This window comes from Pantherophis guttatus, chromosome 1, assembly GCF_059756535.1.
Source record: "Pantherophis guttatus breed Tessera chromosome 1, ASM5975653v1, whole genome shotgun sequence".
Classification (NCBI taxonomy): Eukaryota; Metazoa; Chordata; class Lepidosauria; order Squamata; family Colubridae; genus Pantherophis; species Pantherophis guttatus.
In genome coordinates, this window is record NC_142063.1 from 95,617,398 (window position 1) to 95,642,369 (window position 24,972).

A 24,972-nucleotide genomic window follows, 5' to 3' on the forward strand; every position below is an offset into this window, starting at 1 on the left:
ATGTTGTCAACCTGAGCAAGCACAGGTAGTCTTCAAGTTACAATCATTCATTTAAGGACCATTCAAAGTTACAACAATACTGAAACAAGTGACTTATGACCAGTTCTCACATTTGTAAACATTGCAGCATGCTCACCAGTGGTGGGTTCCTCCTGTTTGGCCAAGTCGGTAGCGGTGACGATATGACGTCACCGAACCAGTTCTCTTTGTTCGGGAGCTGGGCCCTCCCGCCCCCCCCCGCGTTAGTCTCACCTTTTATTTGGCCCCGCCCCCAATTTTTTGCTGCCTTCCAAGTACCAGCTGATCAGCTGGAAGGAAAAAAACTGTTTAAACTCTTGCTGCGGGGCTTCAAAAGGCTGCCCTACAGCTGATCAGTGTTAAAAGGCAGTGTGGTGGTAGACGAGGATGCTCCAAAAACAAATAGGTAGACCAGGATGCTCCAAGAACAAATGGGTAGACTGGGAGGCTCCAAAAACAAATGGGTAGACTGGTACAGCTCTACAAGCAGTTAAAAGCCTGGTAGACCAGTACCTCTGCTAAATCCTAAAGAATTGTCACATGACCATCAAACCATGCCCACAAAATAAGCCACGCCCACAGAACCGGTAGTAAAAACATTTAGAACCCACCCCTGATGCTCACAGTCATGTGATCAAACTTTGGGAGCTTGGTAACTGGCATGTGTTACGATGGTTGCAGCGTCCCATGGTCCTTAAGACTGACATTTGTAACCTTCAAAGCCCGTCAATGGGGGGAGCCAGATTCGCTTTAAGACGGTGACAAAAAAGATTATAAAATAGGGTGTGATTTATTGGATGACCTCAACACCTAACAATCAAAGTTCTGGTTCTAATTTTTGGTCATAGGTTCAGGACTACTGTTCCAAAAAAAGAGCATGACAGCATTTTTTTAAAATCACAATCTGTTTTTAAAATCATAATATTTATTGTATATCCACTTCCTTTTACTTCCTATTAATTTCAGGCAGAAAAAAAAAAACAGCAAGAGATGGCTCAAATATCATAAACTGACAGAGCCTATTTTTAAAAGCCTCAACATTCTGATTAGAACTGATTAGGAGATATAGCCTTGAATCTCAAACATTACCAAACTCCAAAATACAGGCCATTGAGTCCAATATTATGGACTCATATATTATACTAATTTGCAGTCTTGGAAACTCTCTCTCTTTTCATCATTGTTAGAAGCTACTTTAAAAAAACCAATTTTCCCTATTTCTACTTTTTTTAAAAAAAAATCTTGCCTGAAGAAAATTTCAGAAGAACTCAAAAGCTTGCCATGCCAACACTTCAATCATCTCAATAATTAGATGATTATTAGAGAGAGAGATTGTGAAAATTGAAAGGGTTTGCAGAGTTAAAAAAAATAAATAAATAAAATGGAAATCCTGATTTTACAGTCACAATGTCTGGGTTTGCAAGCCCACCAAATCAAATCCAGTTATGATTTAGTGTGCTGTATCAGACCAAACTTTTCTAATTTGGTTTTCTTTACATGAATTGGATTTCCACTTTCCATGATCTATATCTGACTGGAGAAAAGGACTGTAATGTAGCATTGAATTATCTCCCTTGTATCCACTACCAAAGGATATATATGCAAATTCAAACATAAAATGATGGGATGAACTGATGAAACAACGTACAAGTACACCACTTGAGATCATATTGTATTATGTACAAAACATTCCTCCTATGGCCATTTGGTGGCAGCAAAGCCTTGCCTTTGTTTCATGTCCACTGATATCCTTAAAACTTTACTGTTTGCCTTTGTTAAAAGTGTTTTTGCACTCAGCAATTTCACATTATGAAACCACATCAAATTAGTTTAGGGCACTTGGGTGTGGCTGTTTTCATGAAAAAGTGAATGCCCCCTCTTAAAGAAATATTTTTGTTGAAGGGGTGAAAAGCCCTCCTTTTATAACCCAACAGCAAATTGCAAAAAATTGTTCTCTGGACAATCCCAAGACATTCTGTCCTTTTCGGGGTCTCCAACCATGGCCACTTGTGGACTTAAGACTTGTGAACTTCAATTCCTATGGCTAGCTGGGAAAATTCTAGGAGCTGAAGTCCACAAGTCTTAAAGTCACCAAGGTTGGAAAGCCCTGCTTTAGAGGTAGACTACTTTCTCCCCCGCCCCGTTTTGGGCCTAGGAGACCTCCCTGAAGCCTCCTGGGAGTGAAAACAGGCCTAGTAGGCCTCCCTGCACTTACCTGGGAGCCAAAATGGGGCGTGTGGGGACTCCTGGATCGGGCGGGGCTGGGCCAGTCAGCAATTTAACTATCGGTTTGCCCGAACCGGTTGAATCACACCACTGCTCATACCTCAAGCTGAATTCAGTCTGGTAACTACATATCTACACAGGAGAGAGGGCAGAGAGGTCATCCCTTGTGGAACATAGCAGTGATCAGTCCTCTCACCCCTACCTCATCATTTCTGCATGAAACCACTGAGATAGGTTATCTGTTAAATTTGGGTGAAAGGCTCAGTTGTGAATTTCAGTTATTTTCCAAAGCCCCCAAAGGTAAAACAAGAAACAATGGATGGTAAGTAATCAAGGAGAGAAGCAATCTAGAACTAAAGAGAGATTTCCTAACAGTGAGATCAATCAACCAGTGGAATGGCTTGCCTGCAGAAGTTGTGGGTGCCGAACACTGGAGGATTTTAAGAAGAGACTTAACAGCAATTTGTCTGAAATATATAGGGTCTCCTGCTCAAGCAGAAAGTTGGATTAGGAAGACAACTAAGGTCCCTTCTAACTCTGTTATTCTATGTTCTTGGATGTCTACCCTGATGCTCTAGAGTTCTTGACTTGGTGTCTAGAAGCTTTGGGTGCCTGAGCCAGAGGTGGATTTCACATACTTTTACCGCCAGTTCGGCGCACACCAAAAATGTGAGTGCACCCACTCGCTTCGCTTGTGTGCCTTCTGTGCATGCGCATGGCCTTCCGTACATGCACTTTGCTTGTGCGCACAGCTTGCACGCATGCACACAGCTTATAAAACGTGGCTAAATAGGATGGCATAGCACCGGGGCGGGGGATAGGCCCACCCACCCCACTCACAGGTCGCCACCACCGATTCACCCGAACTGGCTGAATACTACCACTGGCCTGAGTGTGACAAAACAAAATAAAGGTGAACCCTATGAGGACAAGTTCTGAGCAGTTGCTTAGCTACTATTAAAAGTTCCGACAGGTATTCCGGGGATGGGGGGGTGGGGATACTTATGACTCAAATTCAAAGTTCTAATGGTTATCCCCCCATGATCATGTGACCACGTTGAGTTGCATTTTACAATGGTCTTGCTGAAATAACTGCATTTACTTGCAATTTAGAGCAAAACTGCACTCAAAATGAACCATTGGTTTGCTTAATGACCACAGCATTCACATAACGACCACAGATTCATTTAACTACCACTGCAAAAAAGGCTGTAAAATCAGGTCGATCACATGACCAACCTAGTTTACAACTGTCACATTATGACCATGATGGGCAGGCGGCATTAATGGCCATAACTTGATGACTACCTGTATGTAGCTGTTGATCCAGTAACCACCTGGTTTTCTCTCTACTCTGGTTTTAATCCCTCATTGGGGTAGCACCGCCACTTCCAACCACCAAAAGAGCAAGCCCATAACTGGGGATTCATCTGGACTCACAGGTACTGCTAAATTTACAAGTAGGGATCATGGCTAGTAGAGCTTTTGCTCAACTTTGACTGTTCCAGTATTTGGGGCTTTAATCTGGTTCAGGGGGACCTGTCAAGTACAGCTCTCACTGCGATTGACTGTAGATTAGATTACTGCAATGTGCTTCATGTTTGGTGGCCTTTGAAAGCTGTTCAGGATGTGCAGTTGGTGCAATATGTAGCAGCTTGCACACAGGTGGGTGAAAGCCACTATATATATTTTTTTAATCTTGCATCGCTGTTAGGGAAAGCAACTCGCCTCTATCAAAAAGCATTAGAGACAATAGAGTCTCTAGCTAGCTAGTGTTTTGACTTTTCTTTTTTTATTTCCAATTCTTTAAGCTTCTTCTCTGGCAGTACGATCTTAATTACAGTTGCTTTTAATTACATCGTCTAGAGCAGTGGTGAAATCCAATTTCTTTTACTACCGGTTCTGTGGGCATGGCTTGGTGGGTGTGGCAGGGGAAGGATACTGCAAAAATTCCATTCCCACCCCACTGGGGCCAGCCAGAGGTAGTATTTGCCAGTTCTCCGAACTACTCAAAATTTCCGCTGCCAGTTCTCCAGAACCTGTCAGAACCTGCTGGATTTCACCCCTGATGTAACCTCTTTGTTATTAGCTTTCAATAGGTCCATTCAAAATGCTGATTTTAGTCTATAAAGATCTGAATGACTTGATGCACAGGTATCTCCAGGACCAGGTAACCTCTGCTTTATGGAACAGCCTTTCCTGAAGTTCAGTAAATCCCAACCTTTACCTTTTTTGTCCCCAGAAGGCTGCGATAACTGGACTTTTCTACAAGACCCTGAGAACTGATCGTCATTGCTACTGAGATTGGGCCTGGCACCAGAGTTTTCTGGGTTTTATTGTTTGGAATTTGACTGTATGTTTAAATGGCTTTTATTTCTATTGTGAAATGCTGAAAGTCAGTTCTTGATCATAGTGGCCTAAAAATAAAACTATAAAAAATAAATATATTATCTAACCAAAAAATAATCAAGTCTCCCACCTAAATATAACCTAAATCTAACCTGTTTCACAGTTTCTTTTTGATCCACCAAGATCAATTAGATACTATTATCTTCTATGATAAATCTCTTTTTTAAAGGCTTGTATAGATGAACCACTTTCTGATAAACCATTGAAATACAGAAGCACTTACCTGAACCCTTCCCACAATCAGGGAGTCATACACACACACACACACACACACACACACACACACACACACAGAGAGAGAGAGAGAGAGAGAGAGAGAGAGAGAGAGAGAGGCTTTTTGCATGAGTTGTATCCTCATCCAAATAATATTGTTATACACTGCTAAGAAAATCATGCATAAAATGAGTTAAAAATTCCTTTTAACTCCGAAACATTGAACCAACATCTGCCTTTATCTATTTACAATGATAGTAATTTCTTTTCTGAAAATTAAACCCAGTAAGGATCTGATTTAATTTAATTTAAAGAAAGGGGAACATATTTTGGGGGAGAAAAATCAAGAAGAGAATTTTTCAGTGGTGCTATTTCTTGGTTAGTTTTCTTCTTAATTTTTTGGGGGGAGTGGGGGAGGACAGATGAAGATTTTATTCTGTTTTAAATGTCCCCCATTGTTACAGGGGAAAGGCTGACATCAAACACAGACAGAGGTTTCTTTGTGATACTCGTATGTCTGCACTGGGGCTGAATTGAAACAAATTATTCTTTGTGAACATGAATGGATTTCCAGCACGATCGGTTAACCAAGGGATCAAGACAGCTGAAGACAAATGCATGGTCCATGAACAGCTGAATCTTTAATCTCCAGTAGCCAAAAATGACATGGTAGAGAATGAACTAAACTGTTGTCTTATTTTACCAGTGCTTGGGTATGTTGATGTCAGTTGCACATTGTGCACCCTGAGACAGAGAGAGATGCTGATGATGGACCTCAGAGGTCAGGTGAAGTTCTGACAATGATGCCTCACAAAGAAATCAAGGAAGCCTTCTCGCCATCCCACCATTAAAATCTCATTGATGTATCAATAGAAGAGTCACTGATGTTTCAGATTGCTTTATGGTATTCTGTGTCAAGACACCAAGAATCTTTTTGACTGGGTCAGGAAAGAAATGTGTTGAATGATCAATCAATGAATTAATCTAATACTCAATTGTCTATTGGCAAATTGGGGCAGGTGGCATATTACTTCTTAGAGATGATCTGCACATCAAAGGTCTCAGGTTCAGTTCTGAGAATATCTCAGGCAACCGCTGTAGATGATGTTAGAGTAGACAACACTGAGCTATCAGGATAACCCTTGAGTTTATTATGCACTTCCTCTTTTGCCTTGTTCAGTGTTATGACCAGGAGGATGCAAAAAATTATATCCTTCCATTTTCAGTGAAGGTTTTTATATTGTTTAAACCAAAAGTGTTCAACCTTGGTGACCTTAAGACCTATGGACAACATGCTGGCGGGGGAACTCTGGGAGTTGAAGTCCAGAAGTTGCCAAGGCTGGACATTCCTGGTTTAAAATGAGACAAATTGTGTTTGGTTTTATGTCTTAACAGAAGGAGAAACTCTGGCCAAAGATCCAGTTGCATTCTTATGAAGATTAACTAAAAGGCCCTCCCTCTTCCTGAAGCTCCCCTCTTAAAGCCCCATCCCATTCTCTATTCACAGGAAAGTATGGCACAGTTTAGCCAGGTGGGTTTACGTCTCTATAATGGCAATATGGAAGACTGTACTCCAGAACCTGTCAGAACCTGCTTCAAAGCTTTTCCTCACTATGAAAGTCTCTGATTTTTGATTCCCATCCTAGAGCCCTGTGCCAGCCGGTCAATGTCAGGTCTTGTAGTACTCTGACCATAGCAGGGCCATGAAATCATGGTGTCAGATGGGTGGGATAGGTCAAACCCATTGGTGTGAGATGACTCCTCAGATAGGCTGGATCCTTATGGAGCCGAAAAAGCATTCCTGAAAATCACCTGATGCTCACCCCATTCCTAAGAGGTCTGTAAGGGGTGTGCATAAGTGCACCAGCATGCCTACCGTCCCTGTCTTAATATTCCTTTTTTACTTACTTTACTTACTTTGCTTTGCATCATGCAAACATACAACTTTTTTCATTACATACAACTATTTTCATTATCAAAAATAGATGGGTATGGAACCTGAAACATCCAAGGAAAATATCCATAGAAAGGTAATTCCCTGGATACTTTGTGGGAACTAAGATTTATAACAGTATCTCACCAATGGGGTGGGGTGGGAGACTTATTCCCAGAAAAATATGCATAGGATCGCAGTTTAATAGCACCATTCTAACTAATATGTGTACTGGCTGCAGGGAGATTATAATGAGGTACGAGTTATTTTTTTAAGCAGATATCCCATTTAGTCAGCAAAAAATACTTTTCTTCAGCTAGGCAATGTTGACCTCAAAAATTTGCTTACAAAAGGATTTTTTTAAGGGAAATACCCTTCTGGCCAAGATATACCAGGAAAGGAACAGAATAAGGAAAAACTGAGATGTACCACATACCAAATTCCTGACCAGGGCAGTTCTTGCAGTTCTGTGGGCCATCCTAATTAATTTCCAACATGTTGAATCATGGAAATTCTCAGGTTATCTTCTTCATTCCCCTGTGGAACAACTGGGGTAAAGTTATCAACTGGCTGACTCTTGGTGAATGTTGCCATTCATGTTTAATTTATTTATTTTTATCTTTATTTGTTAACCCACTTTTATTTTTTTATAAATAACACAAACATACCTCCTTCCTCCTCCCATTTTCCCCACAACAACCCTTTGAGGTGAGTTGGGCTGAGAGAGAGGGATTGGCTCCCAAAAGCTTAGACAGTAATTATAAGAGCAATAAATAAACCCCACTGAAACTGATATTCTAAAGATTTCAGCAGCTGAGATTTTTAAGACCAGATAGAAATGGACAGATCTACAGTATAATAGAGAACTGGCAACTTCTCTTATACATTTATCTAAGTTAGTACATGACTATAATACATGATAGTGAAATATGCTCCCTTTAAGTGAATAGACATGTTGGGTTTTTCCCATGTAATCTGATTAATGTCACAGAAGTAGGTTATTAGATTTTAGATACTCCAGACAGCTCTTCCCAGTCAAAATACATATTTTCCTTTTTTTATTTTTTCCAACGGAATGTTGGAAGAAAAAATATGGAAATGGGCCCTGGGGAATAAAATATAGAAGAAAAACAGAGAAGGCAAGCATGCTAAAAATGAAGAATAATGCCATTTGGATTCCTGCCCATAATTTACATCCAGAGTTTTTCTAATAATTTCTGTGCTTTTAAGGCTGAAACTACTTGCAGCTAAACTACTTAGGAAAAAGAATAATTTCACTAAAATCAGTCAGGTGATTTCGGAATAATCATGGTTCAGGTGATTAGATAACCTTTGGATTAATTCTACTGAGTTCATTATGTTTTACTTCCAATTAAACACAAAATTGTAAAGCACAGTTGTTTGAAAATGTATTTATGTGTGACTTATGCTGAAATATGAATGGGTTGCAACACGATGTAAGCCTGAGAAACATTAATGGTTATTGTTGGGGAATAATTCAGCAACATACAGAATGCCCCTAAAAAAAGGAAAGTCTATTCACTTCAGTTTTTCCTCTCACTTTTCTGTAGTGAAAAAAAATCACAGCAATTTTCAGAGTAATGTGAAGATCTTACGTTTGTTACAAGTAGTCCTTGACTTATGACCATTTGTTCAGTGACTGTTCAAAGTTACAATGGTGCTGAAAAATGTGACTTACGATCAGTCTTTGCCCAATTGTGAACGCATGATTGCCATCAGCAACTTCCCCAGCAGACTTCTGACAAACAGAGTCAATGGGAGAAGCTGGGTTTATTTAACGACCATGGTAAAAAAAAGTCACAACTCACTTAATGACCACATCACTTAGGGAAAGATGTTCTGGTCCCAATTGTGGTCGCAAGTCAAGAACAACCTATAATGTTAGATGGAGCCAATGGGAATTGTAGCCTGTCATCCCTAGACATTATGAGATGGGGGAATAGCAAGTAAGCTGAATAAGGTTTTTATTTAGATTTTTTAAAAAATCTTGCCTTTATTATTTTTATAAATAATTCAAGGCCGCAAACATACCTAATACAGGTAGTCCTCAACTTAGGACCCAAAATTTAGCCCAAAATTTATGTTCTTAAGTGAGAAATTTGTTAAGCGAGCTTTGCCCCATTTTACCACCATTCTTGCCACAGTTGTTAAGTGAATCACTGCAGCTGTTAAATTGCTACCATGGTTGTTAAGTGAATCTGGCTTCCCCGTTGATTTTGCTTGTCAGAAGGCTGCAAAAGGTGATCCCTGGGACACTGCAACCATCATAAATGTGAGTCGGTTGTCAAGCATCCAAATATAAATCATGTGACTATGGGGAATGTTGCAATGGTCATAAGTGTGAAAAACGGTCATAAGTCACTTCTTTCGGTGCCATTGTAACATCGAATGGTCACTAAGCAAACTGCTTTAAATTGAGGACTACCTTAATTCCTTACCCCCAACCCCATCCCCACCCCCATTTTCTCCACAGCAAGGATCCCTGTGATGGGCTGAGAGAGAGTGACTGGCCCGAAGTCATCCAGTAGTCTTTCATGCCGAAAGCAAGACTAGAACTCACAAGTCTCCTGGTTTCTAGACTGAGCCCTACATCAACCTGGCCCTAGTTCTATCCTAAGAGTCTAATACGATATTCTTCCTTCCTTTTCCTCTTATATAACCCTTTTTTTAAAAAAACTCAATTGATCCTTCCATTCCCCACTATCCAGTCAGAGCCGGAGAAGCTTCTTGGATGAGAAAGCGAAACGTCTTCAAAGAAAAACCAGAAAGTCCAGTCGGCTCTTGGGGGGGAGAGGCACCTTTGGGACAGCCATGACCTGGATCAGGGGTCTCCAACCTTGGCAACTTTAAACCTGGAGGACTTCAACTCCCAGAATTCCCTAGCTTTGCCTGGGGAATCCCCAAAGCTGCCTGGGGAATTCTGGGAGTTGAAGTCCTCCAGGTTTAAAGTTGCCAAGGTTGGAGACCCCTGACCTGGATGACTGAAAATCTCCACAAACAGATAGATGAATTTTATACTTGGAATTGAGACTTTTTATTTCCAACTATTCTAAAAGGTGCAGACTTTTTTTTTCCACCAGCGGGCGCTTCTTCCACCAGAGACACGCTCCTAAAAAGGGATCCTCCCCCCCCCGCCCCGTCTATGAAGATTCTATTTGAAATAATTTTTATTTTTCCGTAACTTTTCCATAACTCTAGTACATAGTCAAACAGCCAGTGTCGTTTTTGTATCCATTGGATTAACACTTCATGTAATATATACATTATATACATATTATTTATACATTTAATGTCAAATCAACTTCTTTGTGTATATTACCTATGACCGAAACGATATCAAAGTTCGGATCAACTTCAGGTGGTTCGTAAACGACGGGCGCTTACTGGAAGGGAGGGACGGACGGAGGGAAACGAACTACTTGTGGGACATCCCACAGCCCCCTCCCCACCCCCGGATACTGCAGGATCAATAATTTTCCTTCCTTTGCAAATAAAGTGTCCCGGATCCGCCGTCCAGCCGCGCGCGCCAAAGAAGAGCCCGATCCTTTCCCGCGCCGGCGTTAAAAGCCGCGTCGTTTCGACCCCCCCAGCTTCACACTCCCCTCCTGACTCGGCTTGGAGTCACGTGGGAACAATAGCTGCCTGCCGGTCCTGTCTCCAGAGCCAATGGCCGCCGCGGCTTAAGCGGCGTGGGGAACTCCGCTTAAGAGATAGGCAGGAGTGGGAAAGGGGCGCTCGCGGAGAGGCGAAGAGTTGACCGTCCGATCACCCGACCTTTGCGCGGGGCAAAGCCAAGTTCTTCCGCCTGGAAAAGACGCCGGAGGAGGGCAAGGTGAGTCCACTCCGTACCTGTCGCCGTTGCAAAAAAAAAAAAAAAAAAAAAAAGGCTGAAAGAAGCGCGGGCAGCCCTTCCTTGACCAGGCGCACGAACAGCTCTTGCCCAGGCGAGCGTTTCGCTCCCGTGCGCTGGCCGGCAAGTCCTTTTATTTTTTTGCTACTTTTTCTCCACCGTCGTTCCGAAGTAGTTCCTTTGGCGCTCCGCTGTTTTCGGTGAATGGAAGTCGGTTCTCATTCTCTCTCTCTCTCTCTCTCTCTCATTAAAAGGTCGGGCCGCCGAAGGTAACTCTTTATGTGAGCGTCCCGTCCCCCGTTTGTTTTTTTTTTTTTGAGGGTTATATTTTTCCCAGCCTACCTTTTGCAAACTGGATAAGAAAAATTTCGGAATAGTATTCCGGAGCTGTGGTGTTCACGGTATTAAATTAGAAGCAAAAGCTGTGTGAAAACTCCCTTCACCTGTTAAAGATGGGAAGGGGGGAGGGGGGGCTGCTGTCTAGTGAGTGTTTTGAATAACTCCCCCCCCCCCGGATTTAAAGGCATGGTAAAGGTATATACAGTAGAGTGGAAATCCCACTGCTTTTAGTGAGATTTTTCTCCGCTGAAGAAATAGGATTGCAAATTCTGGGCATACTTATTGGGAAATAAGAGTCCCAAGCAGGTATCCCGATCCTTAGTTGATTTATGTGTGTGTGTGTGTAGTTGGCCTTCTCTGCATATCTTGGTGGTTATCGCAGCTTAGAGGCTGAAATGAGAGGCATCAATTTTATTATTTATTGATGTGGTCATTGGATGTAATACCATTGTGTTGTCCAGCCTCTTCCCATGACATTATCAAAAAGACTTCATTGATTGTGTGTTTTTTATTGTTGTTGCAGCTGTTGTAACCCTAAAACACTTGAGCTATAAGCTTCCTGTATACCTGTATACTGTATAACAGAACCAAGGGATGTGGTGGCTCAGTGGCAAAGACACTGAGCTTGTCGATCAGAAAGGTCGGCAGTTCGGCGGTTCGAATCCCTAGTGCCGCGTAATGGAGTGAGCTTCCGTTACTGGTCCCAGTTTCTGCCAGCCTAGCAGTTTGAAACCATGTAAAAAATGCAATTAGAAAAATAGGGACCACCTTTGGTGGGAAGGTAACAGCGTTCCGTGCACCTTTGGTGTTTAGTCATGCCAGCCACATGACCACGGAGACGTTTTCGGACAGTGCTGGCTCTTCGGCTTTGAAATGAAGATGAGCACCAGCTCCCCCTAGCGTCGGGAACAACCAGCACATATATGTGAGGGGAACCTTTACCTTTATAGTAGTACCATAATTCTTTCTGGTCTTTCACATGGCGTGGATTCATTCAACATAAAATTAAAATAATAAACTTAATAAATAATAACAATGAAATAAATAAGGAGTAGTTTGTAGGTTAGTGTCTTGCCCGAACACAGTCAGTTCGTTAATTCAAAATATGATTCAGTAAAGTAGGGGTTAGCAAGCTACAGGTAGTCCTCGACTTATGACCATAACTGAGCCAAGAAATTATGTTGCTAAGTGAGAAATTTGTTAACTGAGTTTTGCCCCATTTCACGGCTTTACTTGCCACATTTGTTAAGTGAATCACTGCAGTTCTTAAGTTAGTAACCAGGTTGTTAAGTGAATCTGGCTTCCCCATTGACTTTCCTTGTCAGAAGGTTGCAAAAGGTGATCACATGCCTTCTGGACACTGCAACCGTCATAAATGTGAGTCAGTTGTCAGACATCCGAATGTAAATCACGTGGCCACGGGGATGCTGCAAAGATCATAAATGTGAAAAATGGTCATAAGTCACTTTTTTCAGTTCTGTTGTAACTTTAAATGGCCAGTAAATGAAATGTAAATTGCGGTTACCTGTAATATGTACAGACACAGCTATTTTCAGACAGAAATTGTATATTGGTCGAAAAAACCCTAAATAACATGATCATGTTTTTTTTAAAAAAGATGTTTTTTCACGTCTGGCATTTGGCTGGTGTTCTTTTGCTATCTTTCGATGACGGTTGTCAGCTTTTGGGGATAAAGGTCAGATGTTCAGTATAGTTCTGCAACCTTCTTTTTGAAAAAGTAAACTGAAACAACTTTGCCCGTGTTATTTTTTTTCCCAGACGCAATATTTTGCATGGGACCTGAGTTTGTGGTATAAAATGCAAACGATAAAAGCACGCACAAGGTTACAAAATCATCCATTTATTTCTCATAATAACAACACTGGCCACTGGAGTATGGCAGTGGATCACATTAGGAATGCAGTTGATAGTGTACTTTATTCATTAATGTGTGACCACAGAGCAACCATTACATGTACCAAAAAAAAGTGTTTACTGTGCAGCAATGTCTTGGATACAAAACGTAGGTTCTATTCAGGTCAGGCTATTTTATTTTCTTGCAATTGAGCACAGCCAAATCCTTGCCTTTGGAGCCAAACATTTTTTTAAGTGTTTGGTGATAGTAGTAGGGAATGGAGGGACATTCTAGGCATGTTCAGAGTCTTTCTGGATCATTCTTTACATAAGATATTTGTATTTTTTCACTGAACAGATAAGGAAGAAGAAGAAGGTGGAATGGTTGTGCCTCTCTTCTGTTTCATTCTGTTGATGGTACCAATAAATTTGGTGGGCTTATAAATTCATGCATATATAACCCAGGTGTGTCTTCAGAGTATGGTTAAAAAAAATTAAGATGGTGGCCCCAACTGTGTGATCAAAGCTCTGCTGGTTTTTATATGCCTTCCCTGACTGGACCAGTTAATATGATCAAGGAACTGGAAGAAACAAAACTCTCAAAATAATGCACACAATTATACAGTTAAGCTGTATCAATTCATTTAAATGCATGGATCACTAAAGTGACTTTGCTTCTTTTCTCATACACATTTATTCAATGTGCACAAATGTTTTGCTGGTGGTGGTAGATAAGTTGCAATCTAATTCTGTGGTTTTAATGCATTTTTTTTTCTGTTTTCAGAATAAGTTCCCTCATTCTGTTCATTGAGATAAATATTTTTAAATTTTGCAGCTGGAATTCTGTTGTATGTTAGCTTAAATTTCATCTCCAGCTAAAATGATTGAAATCTTCTTCCAAATAAATAGCTGGAACTCAGGAATAATCATTAATTAATTAATTAGGGGGCATGCATAAGAGCACCAGCGTGCCTACCGTCCCTGTCCTAATGTTCCCTTTAATTGTATTCATTTTATGTATTCAACTCATGCATTCATGCTTATTAAAATTAGTCAAGACTTCAGTCCACAACTTAACCCCAGTGAAATGTTGCTTAAGGTTTCAATTCTTCAGCATTTATACAGGAAAATTGCATTGTATGCTAGTAATGGGATTTCTGTGGAGTCTTATTTATTCATTCATTCATTCATTCATTTATTCATTTATTTATTAATTTATTTCCCATCATTTCCAATGACTCTGGGAGGCTTACAGCATAAAGATATTAAAGCATTAAAAACATTAAAATCACAAACCCACTAAAATGGGTTATTTCATTTTGGTTTACAGTATTATGTGAATCCACCTGTTGTGATTTGTAAAACATGTTTGTTTGGAGGGGTGGTTGGTTTAGTTAGTTTTGATATGGTTAAATCATGGCTGAACCTGATTAGTGAGTCTATTAAAACTGTTACAGAATGTATAACTATAGACTATGTTAAATAATTCAGAATGGCCACACCACCAGAAACACTACTTACAAGTTCATCACTTTAGGAGCTATAAACTGAATTAGCCTCTGCTAGATTGGAATGGATTCATCAGCTGAATGCCATCTACTCGAGCTCTTGAATCTTTAATAAATATCCTAGGATATTGAAAGGGACTTGATATGTTTAGCCTGAAGAAAAGAAGGCTAAGGGGAGATAAGATACATCTTGTATTCTTCCAATACAAGAAGTCATGCCAAAGGGGAAAGGATGTGGATTTATTATCCAGAGCACCTGAGGGTAGGACAAGAACCTGTAGACGGAAGCTTTTACAATGAGAGATATCCAAATTTGAAATGTGGAATTTCCTGACTCAGAGATCTATTAAGCAGTGGAGTGCCCTGCCTCCTTGGAGTTGTGGATACTCCATCACTGGCAGTTTTCAAGAAAAGATTGATTGATTGATTGATTGATTGATTGATTGATTTGATTTATATGCCGCCCTTCTCCGGAGACTTGGGGCAGCTTACAATGCGTTAAGAAATAGTCTTCATACTTTTTTGTATATACCTGCTTAGTAGGGCTTTCGCCCCCACCCCCCCACGCCCACCCCAGTGGTGTTCTTTTTTATACAAAGTCAGCTTATTGCCCCCACAATCCGGGTCCTGATTTTACCTAACTCGAAAGGATGGAAGGCTGAGTCAACCTTGAGCCTGGTGAGATTTGAACATGCAGTAATTGCAGGCATCTGGTGTTACTTAACAGCACTTTTAGTCTGCTGCGCCACCAAGGCTCAAGATTGGATTGCCATTCAGGATTTTAGGAGGATTCCTGCACTGGGTAGAGGGCTAGATTAGAAGATGTCCAAGTTCACTTCCAGACCCAGAATTCAGCAATATCTCTCCTTTGCTTGGGACTCATAAAGCAAAGTTATGAAACAGTTTTAATTCAACTAGATCTTGTTTCTCTTGTATGTTCTTGAGCTATCTATAAATTGAACAAATACCCCAGATTTGTGGATGTTTTCATCACAAATAATTCTGCCTGAATTTAGTGGAGCGGTCACCAGACTAAACATGACGTGGTTCCCAAGAGTAAATGGAATATATTTGAGAGCCAGTTTGGTGTAGTTAAAGTATCAATTTAGAAACCAGGAAATTGAGTTCTAGTCTCTCCTTGGGTACAAAGCCATCTGGGTGACCATGAGCCAGTCACATTCTCTCAGCCCTAGGAAGTAGGCAATGGAATATCACTTCTGAAAAACCTCACCAAGAAAACTGTAGGGTCTTTTCTAGGCTATCTCTGAGATTTCAGACAGAAGGGGAGAGGGGAGTTTTTTTTAAATCTTTGTGGACTAGTTGTTTTTTTGCAATTTTTTAAAGGGTTTAAGTGCCTTGCATAATACTGGACCTAACAAACAACTTTTCTGTTTCATATAATATATTTAAAACTGATTCTGATAATTATGCCTAAAGTGTGACTAGTTTTTTAGGCAAAGGCTAGAGGTTTGGGGCATGAATTAAATTTGACAGGGAAGTCTGGCTTCTGCAGGATAAAAAAATATTTGAGAATCTCATTTTTGGGAAGCATTCTTCAAAGTTCATAAAGCTGATGTATTTTTAAAATGTGTTTTCTATTTTAATTATTCTCTTACTCAATCCATGTTTACTTGAATCTAAACTTCTCAATGTTTGAGATTTGTTTACAAATAAAATTGTGGTTTTCTAGCAATAGTAATGATTTTAATAGAGCTGTTATGATACTCTACAGGTATATATAGAAGGGTTATTTGGTGATTTTAGCAAACTATAATAAAGTCCAGTAGAATAATGAAAGGAGTGGCCTTTTCTGTTTCTTCACTTATTCTGAATTGTTCAGATGCAACCAGTGGTGTTGTATCTAGATATGATCACTGAACTCTGGCCATATGCATATTTCCATAAAGAAACATGCAGCTGTTATAATAAACTAGTTGCTTATTCGAAGTTAGAACTTATTCGAAGTTACTTAATGTTATTGGCTTTTATTGGCTTTAGGTCAGATAACTAATTGGTGGTTGTATTATGTCATGAATATAGAATCTATCATCTGACTCCTTATGTAGTGTTAATAAAATTACTTCCTACTTATACAAACAGGGTCTACCAGATAACCATTCAATTTTTCCTCCTGATATGCAAAGTTTTTATTAGGCACTTTGTTTATTTCCCCATTTTTTCAAATGAGACTTATATGTACCATTATAAATCTGTGTTTTTTTCCAAAGATAATTCTCTCTCTTATTCTTTCTTGGGATTTTGGGGGGCTATATCAATGTCTAGAATGAATTTATTATTCATAGGCAGAGCATTGAGTAGAATTGGTAAGATTTTATAATACATAGTAACATTTTTTTTACTAATGTTTGTTTTTCTGTACTTGAGTCTAAAAATACAAGAAGCCAATTTGACCAGGTATCTAAATCCTGTTATTGTTACTATTCTTTAAATCTTAACACACTTGTTTTGAACTTTACTTCTGAAAAAAGAAAAAAAATACCTCTGAAGATTGCCCCCCCCCACCTTGAGTGGTAGTTCAGAGGGGTTTTGGCACAAATTTTCAGGTCAGATGCAGGTTATGGGTCAAACTTCCTGATCTTTAAGGGGAAGACTCAGTAAGAGGACAATTCCAAAAGATGTGTGTCTTTTCCCCAGTGCTGGCCATTCAGACATTTCAAACAGCTCAAAATGCAAGTTTGAGTCCAAGGGAACTAAAGTGTCAATCAAACTTTGGAATGAAGCAAAACATGAATGATTTGTGAACATTGCCTCTGGTTGCATATCTGTCCTTTTTATAACAAAACTGAATGAGAAGTTGGGTAATTGAAACATCAATCTGCTGTTCTCCAGACAAGCTCTTCAGTATCCTGCTAATTGATATTGTGGATTATAATTTAATTATTATATTTCCAAAGAGACTGCCAGTGCATTATTCTAAGACAGTGGTCAGGAAGAGAGGCAAATACTACATCTGGAGTTCACTGAAAAATGAGTTCTTTGTTTCATGGTGTAAAATCTCTTGGAACAATGGCAGCTGTTCATATTTTACTATCTCGGTGGCACAAAAAGCTGCATCCTGCAGAGGGCATGAACTAAAATTGGGGTATTTGGGGATAACACCCCAAATATAAGGTTTACTATTATAGAGGATCCTTGAAGTTACAAGTAATAAGATTTCAGTTTATGCAGAAAAACTGAATTGAAAATCAGCTCTTCCTATTCTTCATCAAATAACTAGTTTCATCCAGCTAGTCAATGTTTTAACTTTATTCATTATTATTTAACATATTTGTAAAAAGACTGTTACACACATACATCCAGGTGGTGGACAACTTTAAATATAATTAGCATTTAAGCAATGTTAAAATGATAAAATTGTAACCCTTGTAATATTATAACTAGTGTTGAATGTAATAAAGTACAGGTAGTCCTCAACTTACAACAGTTCATTTAGTGACCGTTCAAAGTTACAACACACTGAAAAAAGTGACTTGTGACCATTTTTCACACTTAACAACCTTTGTAGCATCCCCATGATCATGTGATTAAAATTCAGATGTTTGGGCAACTGGTTCATATTTATGACTGTTGCTGTGTCCCAAGGTCGCATGACAGTCTTTTGCAACTTTTTGACAAGTAAAATCAATGGGGAAGCCAGATTCACTTAACAACCATATTACTAATTTATCAACTGCAGTGACTCACTTAACAATTGTGGCAAGAAAAATGGGGCAAAACTCACTTAACAACAGAAATTTTGGGCTCAATTGTGGTCATAAGTTGAGGACTACCTGTAGTATAGTGTAGCGATTTAGGTGTTGGACCAGCACGGAGAAGAGCCGGGTTCAAGTCCTCCCTAAGCCACAGGGCCAGCCATTCTTTCTCTGCCCCAGCATCTCACAGGGATGGTATTGAGAGCAGGCAGCACTACATATTGGACCTGAGATCCTGAACAAAAGGCAGGATATAACTCAAACTAATAAATGTCATGTGCCAAACGGAATATAACTGCTTTGATTGTGTGCTTTCCTTGCAAAATAAACAGGATAGATAGAGAACGGTCCTGCCAATGGACAACTTATGTTCCTTGCCTATGATGTAATGGAATACACTATCTGATAATATCCTTTCACAGCCAGATTCATATAAAAATAAGGAATGCAAATTGACTAAATGTCAAAGGGAGAAAAAGAGGGACAAGCTTTAAAAATGTTCAAGAGTTGGAACAAATGACCAAGAAGCTGGAACAAATCCTCTTTTTGTGAAAAATCATACATTTGCAAGGTCTTCTAGCACTGGAAGAAAAATCAGGAAAGGGAAGGTAGAGGGATGTAAAGTTAAGCTTGATGTGAAGACTCTTTTCATGTTATATATTATTCAATATATTATTATTGCTTGTGTTAGTCTCATTGTCCTGTTGTTGCTTGTTGTTTGTGAGAATCTGCTTCAGCCTGGGTGATTGTCTGTATGCAAGTATGAGCCTTCCAACCAGTGCCTGAGAAAATGCAGTGCCACAATCCAGCATGGACTGCATCTTATTAATAATGTGCTTGAGGGCTTTGAGCTATGGACTATAGATGACACTCAGCAGTGTTCTGTTTGTTTTGTTCCAGTGGTCTGTCTTTTGGTACCTCTTCCTTGGAATCAGTCTGGCCCTATTGATTGGCTTGATGTTGGGTAGGATAGTTCAATTTCTTGAACGCCTGGTTTAATTCTACCAATTGAACATAGAGCCTGCCTTTAGACCAGGGGGCTCCAAACTCAGCATCTTTAAGACTTATGGACTGACATGCTGGCTAAGTAATAAGTCTTAAAGTTGCCAAGTTTGGAGACCCTTGCTACAGACAATAGATTCGATGGTGAGTTCTGGATGGAACCTGGGTGCAAGTAAGCATGCATGGTCATCTGTAGATTTCCTGTGCAATGTGGTAAATTACTGTTCTAGCCTATTCTCTAGAGCAGGGGTGTCAAACTTGAGTGCATTGCGGGCCGTATCGTGACATATTGGGATTGTTTTTCCCATCCCTGGGAGCCAGGATGGGTGTGGCCTACGAAGGCGCTATCTGGCCTGTGGGCCCCTGCTCTAGAGATATTGATAAGGAAATCTGGAAATGGCAATCCTGATAGATCTGCAACATTCCAGCTCAGAGAGAAGCTTTTGAGTTATTCACAACACTGTTTCCTAAACAGAAAATGTGTTATAAAATATACTGCTCAAAAAAATAAAGGGAACACAAGCAGAAGCTATCCGAGATCTGAATGAATGAAATAGCCTTATTAAATACTTTGTTCTTTACATACAGTAGTTTATACACTAGTCAAACAACTAAAGGGAACACAAAACTACTGTATGTAACGAACGAAGTATTTAATAAGGCTATTTCATTCATTCAGATCTCAGATGTCTTCTGCTTGTGTTCCCTTTATTTTTTTGAGCAGTGTATATATGAATTACACTTACCAGTATTATATAGTTTATCGTTTCTGGCCAAATTGCCAGAAATGATAAAATTTCATGAACGCGTGAAACAGTATGATTAAGTATTTAGTTGTGACTAAAACATACTGCTCTGCTTGTCAAATAAATTCCTGAGCAGGTAGATGCTTTTAAAATGAAATGACGATCTGTATTTATATCATTTCAATGACTGTAGTTTAAATGTTTGTTCATCATATGCCTAGCATAATTTTTTTATATATATTTGAGATTTTATATCTTCTATTTTGTAGGCTATCTTTAAGTTTTGCTAGTTCTTTCCCATTCCTAATTTTCAAGGATTTGAAAAGGTTTTTAAAAATTAAATATATAGCGTGTGAGGGTTTTTAAGATATTTAGCATGCTTCTGAAAAATGAAGATAAATCTTTGAATATGTTCACATTAAAAACAGAATACATTGTATCCTTTCCTTAATTAGCATCAGAAAGTTAACAGACAAACAGAGTTGGAAGGGACCTTGAAGGTCTTCTAGTCCAACCCCCTGCTCAAGCAGGTGATCCTATACCATTTCAGACAAATGACTGTCTAGATTCTTCTTAAAAACCTCCAGTGATGGAGCATCCACAACTTCTGAAGGCAAGCTGTTCCCCTGGTTAATTGTCCTCACTGTTAGGAAATTTCTCTTTAGTTCTAGGTTGCTTCTCTTCTTGATTAGTTTCCATCCATTGTTTCTTATCCTGCCCTTTTGGACACTACTTGCAATTCAAGGCACAGAATTTTGCTATCTCTTACACAGTTTTAACTAGTTCAGGGGAACAGTGAAACTTTTGCATTGATCTCATGCTAATTACACTTTTTAAAAATCTGACATATCTGAAAATACGACTTAAGTTACATTATTTAAGAGTTTGTGACTAGATTTTAAAAACTTAATCTCAGCATAAGAACCTTCTCATTCTCCTCCTTCTAGGGCAATCAAGGCAAAGTGACTAAATGCTTATTGATAACAGTGTTAGCTTTGGAAGCCATATTAGGCCGGAAGCTTCCATGCTGCCACCTTCTCATGTGTGGGAAAGTAGGAGGGGGGATTTAGTAGAGAGGTTGGCTTTAGATATAATAGCATTCTTCCTGTCGGTCAAGGTCAGGCCGATCCTGCATCTGGAGAAGGAGTGGTCAGAGTGCTGTCTCGAGATGGGACGGATGGTGATTGGAGCATGTGATCAACTGAGGAGTGAGGGGATGGTTTTGAGGGTTTTGATTTACTGAGGGAAAACCCGGACCTCTCAGATTCGGGTTTTCCCAGATGTGCCAGTTTACCTATTCTAGTAAATAGAACTTTGAAAAATGCTTGCTTCAGAGTTTTTACTTGGAGTTGGGTTTTTTTTCTGGAACGCTGACAAACAGTTTTGGATATTTGGGGGCGAGATGGATTGATTTGAAAACGGAGTATTATATGAGGCAAGACTTAACACTTTCCTTTAGAAAGAAAATATTTTATTTGTCATGAATAAACATGCTTGAGATAGGATAAGGTCCAAATCTGAATGCTATGCATCGCCAGGCACCCTGCTGGCAGTAACATAACTGCTTAAGTTCAGCCATTCAAGTGCTAAGCACAAGGAGGTCAAGTTAAGTAATCAATAGCACTTAGACTTATATACCAGTTCATAGTGCTTTATAGCCCTCTCTAAGGGGTTTACAAATGTCAGCACATTGTCCCAAACAATCTGGATCCTCATTTTACCGACCTCAGAAGGATAGAAGGCTGAGTCAACCTTGAGCCATTCAGAATCAAACTCCTGACTGTGGGCAGAGTTAGCCTGCAATACTGCATTCTAACTGCACCACCAGGGCTCCCTCCATCTTAACAGTTCCTATGGTTGTCCCCAGAAGCTGGATCCCTGTTCTAGAGAAGCAGGTTTTTCCAGCCTTTTAATAAATGCTGTGATCCTGTTGAATATTCCAAATGCAACCTTATGATGACCTGTTGAATTCTAGTCTTTTGATTAATAACTGTGGATCATGTTGAATATCCCAACTGCAACCTGATAATAAATGTTTTATCAATCTATGCAGTTTTGAAAATCCCTAAAGAATTGAAAGAGGAAGCTCCTATAGTCAAAAAGGCTGGGAATGGACAAAAAGTCAATTGACTATGGGTAGCCTATCCTTGTGTATCTTAATTCTCTTTCTCCTCCTCCTTGACCAGTGTCCTGGAGGGCAAAAGGGAGCCTGTCTCTTGTCCTCTATGTTGGGAAACTTTTTAGTTCATTCCCTCCCCTGCCACTTTAGGAAAGAAAAGGGGTCCCTGTGAGGTTCGGGATCATTCTTTCTCTGGTTTTCCATACTTCCTCTCCATAGTGATGCCATGATAGTCATAGCTCCTTTTCCAGAATCATGTTTGAGTGCTTTATATTGTGGTAGGCTTGTATAACCACAAAAGATTTTATACATCAATGTGAACAGCGCTAAATGAAAAATAAATCAAAGTGGTAGAAAAAAGCTATCTGGCTCCATTTAAAAAAACAAATCAACAAAATTTAATCTGGTTATTTGGTTATAGTTACACTTGTATGGATGTTTACATACAGGCCAGAGGTGGTATTCAGCAGATTCTGACCAGTTCTGGAGAACCGATAGCAGTTTGGAGAACTGGTAAATACCACCTCTGACTGGCCCCACCCCAATCTAATCCCTGCCTCCCGAGTCCCAGCTGATCGGGAGGAAATGGGGATTTTGCAGTAACCTTCCCCTGCCACGCCCACCAAGCCACGCCCACCAAGCCTTGCCACACTCACCAAGCCACACCCACAGAACCGGTAGTAAAAAAATTTGAATCCCACCACTGATTACAGGCACAATTCCTGAAACTTTGAAATAATTTATACTTTTGTTTCTTTGAAAGGTCCTCATATAATGGAAAGTTTCATTACATACAGGTAAACCCCAAGGGCCTGGGTTCAATTTCTGGAAACTCCAAAAAGAACCGGAAAAGCTGGGTTTTCTTAATTCTGCAGACGTTTTGCTAATCACTGTAAACAATACTAAAGTTAATGGAATAAAGACCTAATTCAGTTTAAGGTGACATTAGAATTCTCTATGGATGTTTCTACCTCATTTAACTGTGCAAATCCTTCAATAACGAAGCTTTGTCTTTATTTAAGACAAACTTGGTGACAGTTTTAGGGAACTTCATATATATAATGTAAACAGTTTCATTGTTCATGTCAAATCTACTTGCTTCTGAAAGTAGTTTCACTGTGTTTGTGATTGTGATCATTGATCACAGAATAATCTTTGAACATCACACAATCAAAGCAGAGGTTTATTCCCAGTGACTCTTGTCATTTCACATGAATTGTTCTGCAAACACATAATATTCCTTGCTCTTTAATTACTTCAGAAAAAATTGTATTAACAAAGATTGGGTTTTTTTTTTCTTTAAACCATTCATAGTTTAGGGGTGCCTGGAAGACTAGTGTCCTATATTGTCCTTCAGCTAAGTCCGCAATGTCCTGCTTTCTTCATATCTAAGATATAGTAACATTCTAATTGTAAAGAATTTTCTTCAAAGAGATTCATAGATGGCCTATATTATCAATTGCTTATTTTAAAACTAGGTAAAAATCTCCTTTATCCATTTGTATATTGATTTTATGAGATTTAGAATATTTTAAACCATTCTGCGTATAGCTTTTCTGCTAAATTTTGGAACATGGTCCTGAAGTTTAAAGGATGAAATGTCAGCTCAAAATCTTGAAATGCACCACCAAACCTTAAATTTTTATGTTGCGTCAGATGAGGAGAACTCAAAGTATTGTTAGAGCCCCCACACACCCTCTTTATGGTCTGTTTCTTTTGCTCCCCTCTGGGAGGAGGTTTCAAAGTATTTCTAGCAGAACTACCTGATTCTGTAACAGCTTTATTCCTTATGCCATCCGTCTGGCAAACTTGCAAGATTCGCTTTTCTTGCCATGTACATGTATACAAGGGATGTGGTGGCTCAGTGGCTAAGACGCTGGGCTTGTCAATCAAAAGATTGGCAGTTCTCCGGTTCGAATCCCTAGTGCCATGTAACAGGGTGAGCTCCCGTTACTTGTTCCAGCTTCTGCCAACCTAGCAGTTCAAAAGCACGTAAAAAATGCAAATAGAAAAATAGGGACCACCTTGGTGGGAAGGTAACAGCATTCCGTGCGCCTTTGGCGTTTAGTCATGCCGGCCACATGACCACGGAGACGTCTTCGGACAGCCCTGGCTCTTCGGCTTTGAAATGGCGATGAGCACCCCTAGGACATATGTGCGAGGGGAACCTTTACCTTTACAGGTATACATCCAAACTAGACTGTGTTGTTTCTCTGTGTCATATAATATATGTGGGTATATGCATAATTTTGTATTTATTTATTTTGTCATGGTTATGGAGTGTATATTGGAGGTGGTAACCCTTTGAGAGCTGTATGCAACAAAATTTCATTTTAATGTATGCCGATTAGCGTACATTCAAGTCTGAAAACTAACTATGCTAGTACAGATAATTCTTTGAATAGCTTGGAGTGGCAAAGAAGCTAGGCATCTAAAGCATGCTGCTGATAAATTGTGCTATATATAAACAAAAGTATTCCAGTATTTCTTGTATCATGTCATCCGATCTGGCAGACTATTTACATTGCCTTCGCCACATCATTCAGACACTTTTTTTTGGTGCAGTCTTCCTGCCTTTCTTTTGTATCTGTCCTTGAACCATAGAAGAAGCCAGGCTAAGAATCTTAACTCTGAAGCATTTGAAGGGAAGCCTTGTAGAACTCCTTTTCTAGTAAGCTCCTGCTTGTTGGTGTAAACCTTTTAAGTTCAGTGTTAGTGCTACAGGCATTATTGTGAAATAGTGAGAGAAGGCATTTACAGTTGTGTTCTTTGTAAGATGTAAGGATGGCTACCAGCAGCAGTTCTTCCTTTTAGCTGCATTGAATTAAAAAAAACAAGTCTTAGGAAAATGCAAGTTTGGAAAAGGTGGGGATATCACCCGCATAATTCTTGCTTCACCTGTTCCTTTCCCTGCAAGCTTTCTGAACATCTCTCCACCCACTTCTCCCAAACTTCTCCCTTCAGAAACTTCTTTTTCTGAAAAGTTCTTCAACTGAAACTTTTGGGTATTGATACTAGATT

General features: G+C 39.6%; 1 protein-coding gene across 11 annotated transcripts in view; it reads left to right on the top strand.

Moving 5' to 3' along the window:
* The first annotated feature begins 10,209 nt into the window (after positions 1–10,209).
* Positions 10,210–24,972, top strand: part of PPFIBP2 (PPFIB scaffold protein 2) — a 133,830-nt gene continuing 119,067 nt past the window's right edge. For 4 of the 11 annotated variants that reach the window (XM_034417140.3, XM_087878411.1, XM_087878416.1 and 1 more), the window contains exon 1: positions 10,377–10,652. The gene's annotated coding sequence lies outside the window, so the exon portion shown is untranslated. Of the gene's footprint in view, positions 10,653–24,972 lie in introns of all 11 variants that reach the window. The other 7 variants (XM_087878384.1, XM_087878426.1, XM_087878440.1 and 4 more) reach the window with 3 other exon arrangements.